The sequence below is a fragment of the Balaenoptera physalus genome (assembly GCF_965194825.1).
Source record: "Balaenoptera physalus genome assembly, chromosome: 3".
Lineage (NCBI taxonomy): Eukaryota > Metazoa > Chordata > Mammalia > Artiodactyla > Balaenopteridae > Balaenoptera > Balaenoptera physalus.
In genome coordinates, this window is record NC_138890.1 from 23,612,694 (window position 1) to 23,626,149 (window position 13,456).

Consider the following 13,456-nt stretch of genomic DNA (forward strand, 5'->3'; position numbering starts at 1 on the left):
CCTCCAAGTCCATCCATGTTTCTGCAAATGGCAATATTTCGTTCTTTGCTATGGCTGAGTACTATTCCATTGTATACATATACCACATCTTCTTTATCCATTCACCTGTTGATGGACACTTAGGTTGCTTCCATACCTTGGCTATTGTAAATAGAGCTGCTATGAGCATTGGGGTGCATGTGTCTTTTCAAATTAGTGTTTTTGTTGTTTTCAGATATATACCCAAGAGTGGAATTGCTGGGTCATATGGTAGTTCTTTTTACAGTTTTTTGAGAAACCTCCATACTATTTTCCACAAAAAGAAGCAGACTCAGATATAGAGAACAAACTAGTAGTTACCAGTAGGGAGAGGGAAGGCGGAAGGGGTGATATAGGGGTAGGGGATTAAGAGGTACAAACTATTATGTATAAAATAAGCTACAAGGATATATTGTACAACACAGGGAATATAGCCAATATTTTATAATAACTATAAATGGAGTTTAATCAAATAATTGTGAATTACTATATTGTATACCTGTAACTTACATCATATTGTACATCAACAATACGTCAATAAAAAATAAATAAAAATTAAAATTAAAAAAAAGGACTGTCGCAGGCTTTCGGGCTGACGTGGGATGGGTTCCACATGTGTGGAGTGTGACATGCGAAAGGGGGAACGTGTATGTGCACTCGTGCATTGACACACAGACTGGCCCAGGAAGGGCACATGTGAAAAGGGACTGACTGCTTCCAGGGTGGGATATGGGGGCTGGGCAAAGAGTGGGGGTAAGACTTCTTTCACCATATGTCCTTTGGGACCTTTTGAATCTTCTTACCTGGGGTAGATGTCACCTACTGCCAAACTAACATCCAGGCCACACGGTTTGGCGGGTGGAGAAGGGAAGAGGGAGGGCACACGGGGTAGAGGGAACAACAGTAAAGGAAAGGCAGCTGTGTGCTCAGGTGGTGCTTAGGAGGGGAACCTGCTTGATCAGGGCTCCAGGCCAGGGCTGGCGCTCGGTCTGCTCAGTCAGGAGCCCCTTAACAGTAAGTCCACCGCTCCAAGCTCATCACCCTCAGGGACCTCTCTCCCCGCAGACACCGCGCAGGCCTTGGGCTGGTCAGGCCAGGCCCCTCCAATGTTTCCCCTGTTGTTTGCATAAAGATGCCAGTGCCTGCCAAGCCCTGGCCCTGCATGATCTGGCCTCTGCCAACCTCTCCAGCTGATTCTCAGGGTGGGGGTGGAAATGTAGCTGTGGATGGCGTGCTAAGGAGTTTGGATTCAGTTTTGAAGGCAATAGGCAGCCCTGAAGGTTCAATCAACAGGCCCGAGGTTGCCCAGGGAACTGGTAGCATCTGGGACCCCAGATCTCTGGATCCCAGTCAGCCATCAATCAATGAGGCTTCTCTCACTCATTAACAACTGTAGGATGCTTACTTCACAACACGCCTGGGGCTCCCTGCTCTCTGAACACCCTCTCACTTATGCTTTATTGCAACATCCTGTGGCAAGAGATCTTTTCCTCTTTTTACAAATGCAGAAACCCAGGCTCAGAAAAGTTAAGTTGCCCAAAGTCTCAACATCACCAAGTGGAAAAGTCAGGATTTGAACCCCAGGCTGTCTGACTCCAGAATCCCTGTTCTCAGTTGTTACTATTTCACTTTTCCTATAGAGAAAGAAACTACCCTTAGGGGTTTTCAAAGAGACAGCACGAGTCCCCTGGCATTTGCAGCAGAAAATACTTCCACCTTTGCAATACCATTCCAGGGTGTCTTTGATCTTTGTGGTTGCAGATTTCTAACTCTTTCCTCACAGTGGGCTGGACGTTTGGTAAAAGCCTCTTAAGGCAGTAACAGATTTCTGGTTGAGGCTGTTCTTTAGAGAGAAAGGCTCTGGGCTCCTGGTGGTCTGAGTTTTGGTCCCACTCTTTCATTTCTTCTGAGCCACGAGGGGCCAGAAGCCAGGATTGTTTTCACTTCTGTTCTCAAGCTCATCTTGTCCCAAGCACTGCAGCCCCCCGGGGGGTCCCCTCTGCACAGCCTGAGAGGTGAACGAACCCAAATATTGTCTGGAATTTGGGGCAGGTTCTGTAACCATGGCTGAAGAGCCCCACCCACCCCTTCGAGGTGTGTACCAGCCCAGAAAGGGATGATGGCATCAAAGTGGACATTTTCTTATGATGAATGTTATCACTCGAGCATCACCGGGGAAGGTGACCTGGACCAGAGGCCAGGACACTGACCTTTTCCATTTACTGAGAACCCACAGATAATTTAATATCTTTGTGAGGCAGAGATTATTATTATTCCCATTTGACAGATGGTGAAACTCAGGTTCAGAGAGGTTAAGTCACTTGTCCAAGGGCACACAGCTGGTAAAGAGGCAGGCAGGGCTTTGACTGACTCCATAGTCTCTGAGTGTCCAAGCCAACCACCCCTCCAAGACATGCATCTAATCCAGTTCATTCGCTGACTATTTGTGTGACCAGTTCTTTTTGTGGTGTTTTCTTTTCAGTGAAAGACCCCAGGCCATTTACCTGGCTTCTGCCAATGGCTGATGTGGGAACCTGAAGCCACATCTGGTGACAACAAATTCCCTTGGTCACTGCTTGTTTAAGAGAGTCTTTATTTCTCCTTCATATTTTTTTTCAATTTAGGTGAAAGGCACATAACGTAAAATCAGAGTGTACAATTCAGTAGCATTCAGTCCATTCACAATGTTGTGTAACTACCATCTCTATTTGGTTTTAAAACATTTTCATCACCCCAAAAGGAAACTCCAAGGCCATTAAGCAATCACTCCCTCTCCCTGGTCCCTGGCAACCACCCACCTGCTTTCTGGCTCCATAGATTTGACTATTCTGGACATTGTGGGCACAAAGTGCATGTAACTTGGGACTGAGGGAGGATCCCTGAGTCTCTTATCTAGCCTCTGCCTCCCCTTCATCCACCTAGGGGATCAGGCTACATATTCAAGCATCATCCTGGACTCCTGTCTTTCCTTCATCCCCGGCATCCAACCCATCAGCAAGCCCAGTGGATCCTGCCTCTGAAATACCTACATCTTGGATACGGCTACTTTCCTTGGTTGCTGCCATCCTGGTCCTAGTCCAAGCCAGCACCATCTCTTGCCTGGACTTTTGCTCCCGACAGACATCCTGCAACTCCCTTCAGCCCCCAGCACCACCCTCTTGCTTCTGTCACACCCACACTGTCCCTTTACACACTCCCATTGGCTCACAAGGCCCCATGGGATCTGTGCCCCACCTCTCTGACCTCCTACCTTACCCTCAGGTCTCAGTGGCTACCTGGCCACAGTGCCCCTGCCCCAGTGCCTTGGACATGCTGCACTCTCCTCCTTGGGGCTCTGCCTGTGATCTGCTGCCGATGTGGACGTTGGCACCTTGGAGCAAATATCAGTTCTGTGGGGGGGGTCCTCCTCGACCCCCAAAGCAGCTCCCTTGACCTTCCATCACATCCCTGCCATTTGGTTTTCTGCAGAGCACAATTTTTCTTGGCTTTTTTTCTTGCTTCCCTATTTGTTCCCTATATCTCTCTCCCAAGTGGAATGTAGGCATCGTGAGGACCAGGATCAATTTTTTGTTCCTGGACAGGCACTTAATGGGGGCTCTTAATTTATTAAATAAATTAATATTTATTGGATTGACTGATGCATACTGAAAACAACCATCATAATATAATATCCTATTTATGGGGCGCTTGGAAAGTGTAGGCAATGTTCTAAGTATTTTATATTATCCAATTTAATCTCTCTGCAACAACCCTCTTACATGGACACCATTACTTATCTCCATTTTATAGATGAGGAAATTGAGGTTTACTGTGTTTTGTAACTTGGCCAAAGCCCACAGCCAGCAGTGGGCTGGCAAGTGTGGGAAAGACCTTGGGTGGACTTTTCAGGGCAGGGGTTGGACAGGGCCAAATGAAAATTCTACCTTGGTTCTTCTGGGGGAGGTGAGACCCTGGATCGCCAATGTTTGCAGGGGGGGTCTGAATCTCTGCCACCCAGGGGCAAAACTCCCCAGGGGGGAGGGGAGGGGTGGAGAGGGCACTGGGCTGGGAATTTGGACCCTGAGTTTGAGTCCCTGTTATGACTCTGACTTGCCATGTTACCTCCCACTAGTTTAGTGCCCCCAGTTTCCTCAGCAAAAAAGTGGGGAGATGGGCTTAGAATATTTCAAAGGTTTCCTCCAGCAACTTGATGTGTGTGTGTGTCTGGAGGGGGTGGGAGGGAAGGAATCAGGAGCCCCCAAAATAATAAAATAGGAGGGCTCTGGGTAGAAACAAAACTCAGTGGTCATATGGTGTTCAGGAACCCCTTCTATAGCATCCCAGAGAGGCAGTCATCCCTGATTGCCTTGCATACTTCCAACGATGGGGGGCTTACTATCTTACAAGTTATTTGCCAATCAGTCATGGCCATTTAAAAACCTTATAGAGCCCTATGTATTCTTTTTCCTGGAGGCATACCCCATACTGCATAATAAATGCATTGTAATATCCATAGAACACATTCCATAGAAAATAGGATTCATATTTAGCTGTTTAGTTTAATGAGCTGCCACTGACTAGCTGTCATAAGTTTCCAATTAAACAATTATTACTTGAAATTTTGTGGGGTCTTTTTTGTATTTTAGATCTGGTATTTGTGTGTGTGTGTGTGTGTGTGTGAGTTTGCAGACATTTTTGTAGGCTCCTGAAAAGCTCTGAAGCCCCAGAGAACAAATCTAAGTCCCTCCGGGCAGCCCCGCAGAGCTCTTGAGTTGTTGCTTCTCTATGGATACAAAAGCCCTCAGGCCCTCCAACTGGTCACATCACTGCCATTGTCACTGCCAGTATTGCCTTCACCAAAATCACTACCATTATCACCACCACCACCTCTATCACCACCAGCGGCGGCAGCAGAGCTGGGCACCAGAACCACCCCCGCCAACATCATAGCTTCCTTTCTCTCTGTTCTTCTTTCCCCCAAACTCACTCCAGAAAGATGTTGCCCTTCCAGCAGGGTACAGCTTGCTCTTACAAGGCGAAAGTCCTGAAGCCGGCTGGGTCACCTTAAAGATATCCACAGCAAACAGCTAACGCTTGCCAGGAACATTCACACACACTGGTTATCTTATGTAATCCTCTTTGCCCTCCCCCACTTTCCATGGTCCCTCCACATGCTCATTACCTCATCCTGAGTCCTGCCGGAGAGCTCTGTGGAGCCGCCAGGGCAGAGTCACTATTACTCCACTTGGCAAAGATGCCACAGAGAGGCTGAATGCCTGGGCCGAGGCCACACAGCTGGTCAGAAGTGGGAAGAGCCCTCTCGGTTTCCAATTGCCAACAGTGTAGCCTGTCCTAAGCCTCCTGTGTTTCCCAAACCTCATGCGTTCAGGTACCAACTCCATGATTTTTGCCAAACCCACAAAATACCAGTTCTATTTTGTACTTAACATTTTTCTTTAAAGTGATGGAATTAATTGCAAAAGGAACTGTTTTATCATTACAGTAACCACCAGGATCACTTTCCCTCAAATAGATTACCCTGAAAATAAAGGCAGTGGAAACACAGATGGTGCTGTTAAATTCCGTGTAGCTACTGCTGCCTGAAAAGCCAGCCTAACCCTCTCCTAATTAGAAAGGCTGTGCTATAAGGTATTAAAGACAGATTAGCACCTAACTGATAACTTTCTTTGACACAAAGAGGAAAGCCTGAAGGAGAACCGAAAGCAAAACCCACTCACTGTATGATTGGATGGTTGTGGTTATCTGTGCCACTGACCACCCAAGTCCACTTCAGGACCCCCAGGACCGCCTGCCCCACATTTAAGGGAGTATTTTGCTCATGCCAGGAAGCTAACACCGTAGAGTGGAAAGGAACCCGGAACCAGTCGGAGGCTCAGTTTTCCCACCTGTAAATGGGCATAAAACCACAGCACATGATGCTGGGAAGATGAAATGTGAAGGTAAGGGGATGGCGCTAGAGGCGTGATGCCTCCTCGGTAAACGTCCCTCCCCTCCCCATGGCCATTCTCTGGTCTTCTTGTCCTCCTCTCCTGCGAGAGAAGGCACCCAAGTAAACACGTCTTCATCTGGAAGAGTCTGAGTACAGGGGCGGCTCCCGGAGTCTGAGTTTGGGGCAGAAGGCTTCTCCTCCCAGCGCACCCCTCACCCCACCCCCATCTCAGCCTCCAGGACCCCCTGATGAAAATCAGGTCTTTTCCAGCAGCTGCTGTGGGTTCAAATCCCAGCTCTGCTGCTTGCCAGGGAGGCACTGTTAGCTGGGTGGCTCTGATTTGAGCCTCAGTTTTTCTTCCTGAGAAGTGGGGATAATAATCCCAACTACACAAGGGTGCCGAGAGGCTTGTGGGGGTTAAGAGCAAGGTGCTCCTAGGACCAGCTACCTGGGTCCAATTCTGGCCGCACTGCTTCTCTGTGTGACCGAAGGGAACAACGGCTTACATTCTTCCCTCCTCAGGTTCCTCACCTGGCAGAATGGAAATAACAATAATCCTCACATTATCTGGCTGTTGTGAGGAGTAACTGGGCAAACGTGTGTGAAGCCCCAGCGCTTACCAAGCCCTCAGCAGGTGTGAACGCTCTACGGATGCACAAGCACTCAGCACAATGCTGGGCCCAGAGCCTGCCTTCCTGCAGCTGCCCACTGGCCTCCTGGTCCCTTCTCCCTCCAGGACCTCACCCACATCCCCTCCCTCAGCTATGCTCTCCCAGCCCCCCAGCCACCAGCCCTGGGGGACCAACTCATGGCTACTCAGCTTCTGCTCTAGATGCCAGGCTTTCTGAAGGTGCTCACTCAACACAACTCCAAAGACATACAGAACTGTAGGTTTCACTATTATTTACGATAGGTGAATACTGCAAATGCCTTTTACACGGTCAAAACTAGAAGAACAGTTGAGTAAATGATGCCGTAATGGAATTACTAGAGCTGTTGCTATCACATTTTGGAAACTATGAAATAAGGGAAAATGCTTATATTTAAGTAATAAAACAGCAGGATTCAGATTGTATATAGAGGGTGACTAACTACGCCTACCCTGTTAACCTGCAGGGGAGAAACACAACAAATAAAATTTATGTGTAGAAGGGTAGGCTGAATGGTAATAGTGGTTTTCTTTGGATGGTAGTACAATGATTTGTCACTGTTTTCTTCTACATCTCCTTATTCAAAATCTTCTACACTAAGAATTAATTCTACAGGGACTAAAAATCAACACGAAGATGCAAAATTGTGTATAATATGCTCCCCTTATGTCAAAGGTGAGAATACATACGTACATAGACATGTGTTTATATATGAAATGTATATGTTTTTGGATAAAGAAAATCTGAAAAGATACATCACAACAAAATAACAAAATTGACCCCCTCTTTTGGGCAGGGCAGACAGGGCCAGGGTGGAGGGGGCCTTTGTATATTGTACACCATGTGCCTTTGTATGTTGCACTTCTGAACCGTATCAGTGTTTTATTTAATCAAAAAGTGAAAAGAAAAAACCCTAACTATCTAATAAACCTTTCGAAAAAGGCAGTATTTCCCCAAATGGGGACAGGGTGCTACTTAAACAATGGAATCTGTGCTGGGAATGAATCAGGGGCAAATCAAGTCAGCTGGGGCCTTACTGTGGACTTGACTGAGCTCACGGGCATGTGCTGTGGCTGACAGGGGCTATGGATTGCAGGGCTTCCAGAAAGTCAAATAAGGTCCTAGAACCCGCTCTCCACCGCCACCCCCAGCCCTATTTTTACCGTGGAGGCTCCCCTGAGAATGAGGCTCCTAGGACCCGTTTAGGGAATGCAGGGCAAGGGAAAGGCATGGGGGTAGAGAAAGTTAGGAGGCTGGTTCTGCCTCCCAGATCCAAAGGCCTCCTGACCCAGGCAGGCTGTGTGTGAACTGTCTGCACCCTCTGTGGGACTGTGTGGGTGCGGGCATGGTGACCCAGAGAGCGGATGCGTGCCTGGGCCAGAGGGGTGGCCACTGTGGTCACTATGGGCCCGGTGCCCCCCAATCACCACATTCTGCAAGAGAAGCTGGAAATCTGGCTTTTATGTGAATTCTTCTGGCTTTAAAATAAAATATCCAAACTTTTCAATGAAACCTCATTTTTAAATGTTGGCTCTTTTTTTTAAAAAAATATCTTAGAGTTCCCTGCGCATATCCTCCACCAGCTACCGTCTATGATCTTGGCACGCTCCCGGTATTCTCGGAGGGCAAGTTCAGCCCCCAGGATTTCCCTGCTTCTCTAACCACCCTCCCACCTTTCATTATGCCTTTGAGAATTCTGCCCTAGACCAAATTCATTGGTCAGTTGTTCGGGGGGAGTCTGCCTTCTTCCTGGTTGAAGATCAGGCTGACGTTTACCCATCTCTGCCCTGGAAGTCTGGTAAGGAGTCCAGGAGAGGGGTGACTAACCCTAGCGATGGGCTTTCTCGGGGGTAGTGAGCGCTCTGCGTCTGGAAGTGATGGTTTAATAGTGCTGTAGCTGGGACTTCTGCTCCGGCATCTAACAGCCTCCCGATGCCAGAGCCTCTGCCCCTCTGCCCTCCCCCGCCTCAGTTTCCCCTCCCCTCCTATCATGCCCTCTGTGCTCCAGTCAACCAGAAAGCCTCACCCTTTCCTTAACTCTTGACATTCTCACACCTCCGTGCCTTTGTACATCCTGACCCCTGGGTCTGGATCACCCTCTCCCGAGGCCTCTATCCTGTCTCTCAGCCACCTGGAAAATGCCACACTCGTACGCCAGCTCCCGCAGCTCCCGTGCCTCCTTCGTCATAGCTGGGACCCTGGGAGGCTGGCATCAGCTCTTCCCGTGTCGTTCATTATTTAGACTCTCTCACCTCCTTCACGTGCTTTTACCTCCCAAACAGCTTTTGAATCTGTTGTCTTCTCTCCAGCTGCAGCATTTCAGCCTTCATCCCTGCTCACCTGGACAAGAGCAAGGGCATCCCGATTAGGTGCCTGGCCTCCCGCTCTCTCCTCAGCCCCACCTGCCTCCGTGCTGTCTGGAGAAAGGGCATTTTCAAAAGTGCAACCTAATCGCCTCTATCCTCAGCCTAAAGTCTCTGCGTGACTCCTGCAGCCTACAGGGGCAAAGTCCAAACTCCTCAGCTTGGCATTGCAGGCTTTTCATGATCAGGGCCCTGGCAAATCGAATCCTCCGTTACCTCCTTCCACTGTCCCTGGCGCCTCAGGCAAAACCTAATTCTTCTGAATGCCCTGAGCACACCTGGAGGTTTCGCAGCTATGTCCCTGCACACCTCTTTCTCCACCTTTAATACCCGGACACTCTCTGTCTACCTGCTGCACTCCATTTCACCTGCACACCCAGCTCTGCAAATCCTCCCCTGATTCCCCCAGGGCAGTGGGTAATGGAGTCTCTGAGGTTTGCTCATGGCTTCAGGGCTGCATGTGTCCCACTGTGGGTTACACGTCTGCCTTCCCCACTACACCGGGATCTTTTGGCAGGTGTCCCATTCATCCATCCCCGTGTCTTCGGCACACTGCCCAGGACTAGGGCACAAGCAGACCCCCGGGACCGAATGGCTCTAGTGCTCAGAGAGGGTTTGGAAGTTAGAAGATTATTCTCATGGGAAAAGTGGGTGACTCCAGAGCTGAAAGTGGCCAAGGTGGAGACCTTGTTGGAGCTGTTGACAATTCTTCCTGCCGTTCCTGGAGGCTGGGCACCAGGTCCAGGCTGCCACGTGCTCCTAGAGACTGTCCCCACGGGGCTGGCGATAATCAGCCACGCCACCTGCTCCGTTCCGATCCGTGACCAACTTGGCTCCAGCCATCTCTCCCTCACTGCCACGGCGCCAAGCCTGCGCCCTCCTGGCAGCACTGTCACAGGGAAGCCGGCATCAAAGGAGGGCAGAGCTGAGAAGGCCCTATGAGATCAGTCAATACGGCCCCCTCTGGTTTTCAGATGGGGCAGCTGGGACCCAGAGAGGGACAGCCGCTTGCCCAGGGTCACACAGGAGGCCAGTTCCTCTGGATCTTATCAGATAGTAAAAAGAACGATCAAAAGAAACCTTGAGATGTGCTAGAATGGGCCTAGGGGTGGAGGGAGCCCCTTGAGACTGAGAGAACAGTGAAGCCCTTTCTGAGGCTGACCCCAGAGCTGCTATGCAAATGATGACCTGGGCAGAGGAAACGACCAACCTTTCGACCAACCGTGCAGAGGTCTTGCATGGGGACCAGCTTGCTGCTTTGAGGCCAGCGTGGCCAGAGCAGCGTGAGTGAGGGGAGGTGCAGTAGAAGGTGGGGACAAGGCCCAGTCCTGTAGGGCTTGTACACCTTAATGGGGTTTGCATTTCGGTCTAAGTAAGGGAAGGACGCAACCGAGTTTCAAAAGATGATTCTGATCTGAATAGACAGTGCTGCAAACAAGATACACAAATGGCCAATAAGCACCCGAAAAGATGTTCAAATTCATTAGCCATCCGGGGAATGCAAATCAAAACCACAGTGATATCGCTTCACACCCACTAGGATGGCTAGAATCCAAAAGTCAGATCGTAAACATTGGTGAGGGTGTGGAGAAGCTGGAAACCTCAGACACTGCTGGTGGGAATGTAAAATGGTAACACTGCTTTGGAAAACACTCTGACGGTTCCTCAAAGGATTAAACATAGCGTTATCATATGACCTAATAATCCTACTTTTAGGTATATACCCCAAAGAAATGAAAATTTATGTCCTGACAAAACCTGTACACAAATGTTCAGAGCAACATTATTCATAAAATAGCCAAAAAAGTGGAAACAACCCAAATAGCCATCAACTGATGAATGGATAAACAAAATGCTGTATATCTATACAATGGAGTATTATTCTGGCCATAAAAAAACGATGAAGTACTGACACACGCTACAACATGGATGAACCTTGAGGACATTATGCTAAGCGAAATAAGCCAGACACAAAAGGCCACACACTGTATGATTCCGTTGGTATGAAATGTCCAGAATAGGCACATCTACAAAGAGAGAAAGTAGATCAGTGGTTGGGTGGGAGCGGGGGTGGATAGGGAGTGACAGCCAATGTTTACAAAGTTTCTTTTTGGGGTGATGAAAATGTTCTGGAATTAGATAGCAGTAATGGTTGTACAATTCTGTGAATATACCCAAAGCAACTGACTTGTATAATTTAAGGGGGTGAATTTTATGGCATGTGATTTATATCTCTAAACAGCTTTTATGTTTTAAAAAAAGAGACCACTCTGGTGGGTGGTGGGGGCAGAGTGGCAGCAGGGAGGCCAGACAGCCAGCAATGCAATCACAGGCTCAAAGGAGGCACTCAGTAAATATGCATGGAGGCTGAACCCTGTTCAGGAAGGCCCTTCTCTTCTGAGCCAGGGTTCCTCAACTCAGCACTGTTGACATTTTGGACAGGTTAATTCTTTGTTACGGGGGCATTGTGGGATGTTTAGCAGCACACCTGCCCTCCACTCACTAGATGTCAGCACACCCCCCCACCCCAGTTGTAACAATCAAAAATATCTCCAGACATTGACAAATGTCCCTGGGGACCAAACTGTGCCCCGTTGAGAACCACTGTTCTAACCTCTCTTACTCACCTGGTGGATTCCTGCTTAGCTTTCCAGAAGCATTTCAGATATCATCTTGTCTGGGGAGCCTTCACCCTTTGTCCTCTGAGGTCCCACAGTTTCCTAAACAACCCCACCTGCATGAAAGCCCTGGGGACACTGTTTACACACCACTCTTCCCCACACCCGTGTAGGGAGGGCACCTTATGTACCTTTGGGTCCCCAGCATCCAGCACAAGGCCTGGCACTTTGGAGGTCACTGCTGTGCCATTTGTTTTCTTTTTTTAAAAAAAATTTAACTTAATTATTTTTTTTCTTTTTTTTGGCCATGCCATGCAGCTTGTGGGATCTTTTTTTTTTTTTTTTTTTGACATTTAAAATAATTTTTTTAATTGAAGTTTAGTTGATTTACAATGTTGTGTTAATTTCTACTGTACAGCAAAGTGATTCAGTTATACATACACATACATTCTTTTTCATATTCTTTTCCATTATGATTTATCACAAGATATTGAATATAGTTCCCTGTGCTATACGGTAGGACCTTGTTGTTTATCCATTCTATATACAATAGTTTGCATCTACTCACCCCAAACTCCCACTCCATCCTCTCCCCACCCACCCAGCAACCACAAGTCTGTTCCCTATGTCTGTGAGTCTGTTTCTTTTTCGTAGGTACATTCATTTGTGACATATTTTAGATTCCACATATAAGTGATATCATGTGGTATTTGTCTTTCTCTGTCTGCCTTACTTCACTTAGTATGATAATCTCTAGTTGCATCCATGTTGCTGCAAATGGCATTATTTTGTTCTTTTTTATGGCTGGTAATATTCCATTGTATATATGTACCACATCTTCTTTATCCATTCATCTGTCGATGGACATTTAGGTTGGCTAATTATAAATAGTGCAATGAACATTGGGGTGAATGTATCTTTTCAAATTATAGTTTCCTCCAGATATATGCCCAGAAATGGGATTGCAGGATCATATGGCAACTTTATTTTTAGTTTTTTGAGGAACCTCCCTACTGTTCTCCATAGTGGCTGTATCAATTTACATTCCCACCAACAGTGTAGGAGGGTTCCCTTTTCTCCACACCCTCTCCAGCATTTGTTATTTGTGGACTTTTTAACGATGGCCATTCTGAGCCATCAAGATGTTGAGCATCTTTTCATATGCCTATTGGCCATCTGTATGTCTTCTTTGTAGAAATGTCTATTTAGGTCTTCTGCCCATTTTTTGACTGGATTTTTTAAAAAAATAAATTTATTATTTATTTTTGGCTGCGTTGGGTCTTCGTTGCTGCACGTGGGCTTTCTCTAGTTGCGGCGAGCGGGGGCTACTCTTCGTTGCAGTGTGCGGGCTTCTCATTGTGGTGGCTTCTCTTGTTGCAGAGTACGGGCTCTAGGCGTGCAGGCTTCAGTAGTTGTGGCTCGCGGGATCTAGAGCGCAGGCTCAGTAGTTGTGGTGCACAGGCTTAGTTGCTCCATGGCATGTGGGATGTTCCCAGACCAGATCAAACCCACGTCCCCTGCATTGGCAGGTGGATTCTTAACCACTGAGCCACCAGGGAAGTCCAGGTTGTTTTTTTGTTATTGAGTTGTATGAGCTGTTTGTATATTTTGGAAATTAAGTCCTTGTCGGTTGCATCATTTGCAAATATTTTCTCCCAGTCTGTAAGTTTGGACATATTTTTAAGATAAAGCCAATGGTATTTGATGATGGATTGCATGTGATACATGAGAAAAAGAGAACTTTTAAGGATGGCTCCAGGAACCATACTCAACATCTCGTAACAACCCACAATGGAAAAGAATCCGAAAAAGAACACATGTACATATAGGTATCTGAATCACTTTGCTGCACACCCGAAACCAACACAACACTGAAAA

General features: G+C 47.5%; 1 protein-coding gene across 4 annotated transcripts in view; it reads right to left on the reverse strand.

Moving 5' to 3' along the window:
* HRH2 (histamine receptor H2) overlaps positions 1-13,456 on the reverse strand; it is a 49,231-nt gene that overhangs the window by 31,871 nt on the left and 3,904 nt on the right. The window contains exon 2 of one of the 4 annotated variants that reach the window (XR_014261754.1): positions 7,084-8,937. The exons of the other annotated variants lie outside the window; for them this stretch is intronic. The gene's annotated coding sequence lies outside the window, so the exon portion shown is untranslated. Of the gene's footprint in view, positions 1-7,083; positions 8,938-13,456 lie in introns of those variants that run through there. 4 annotated transcript variants of the gene reach the window in all.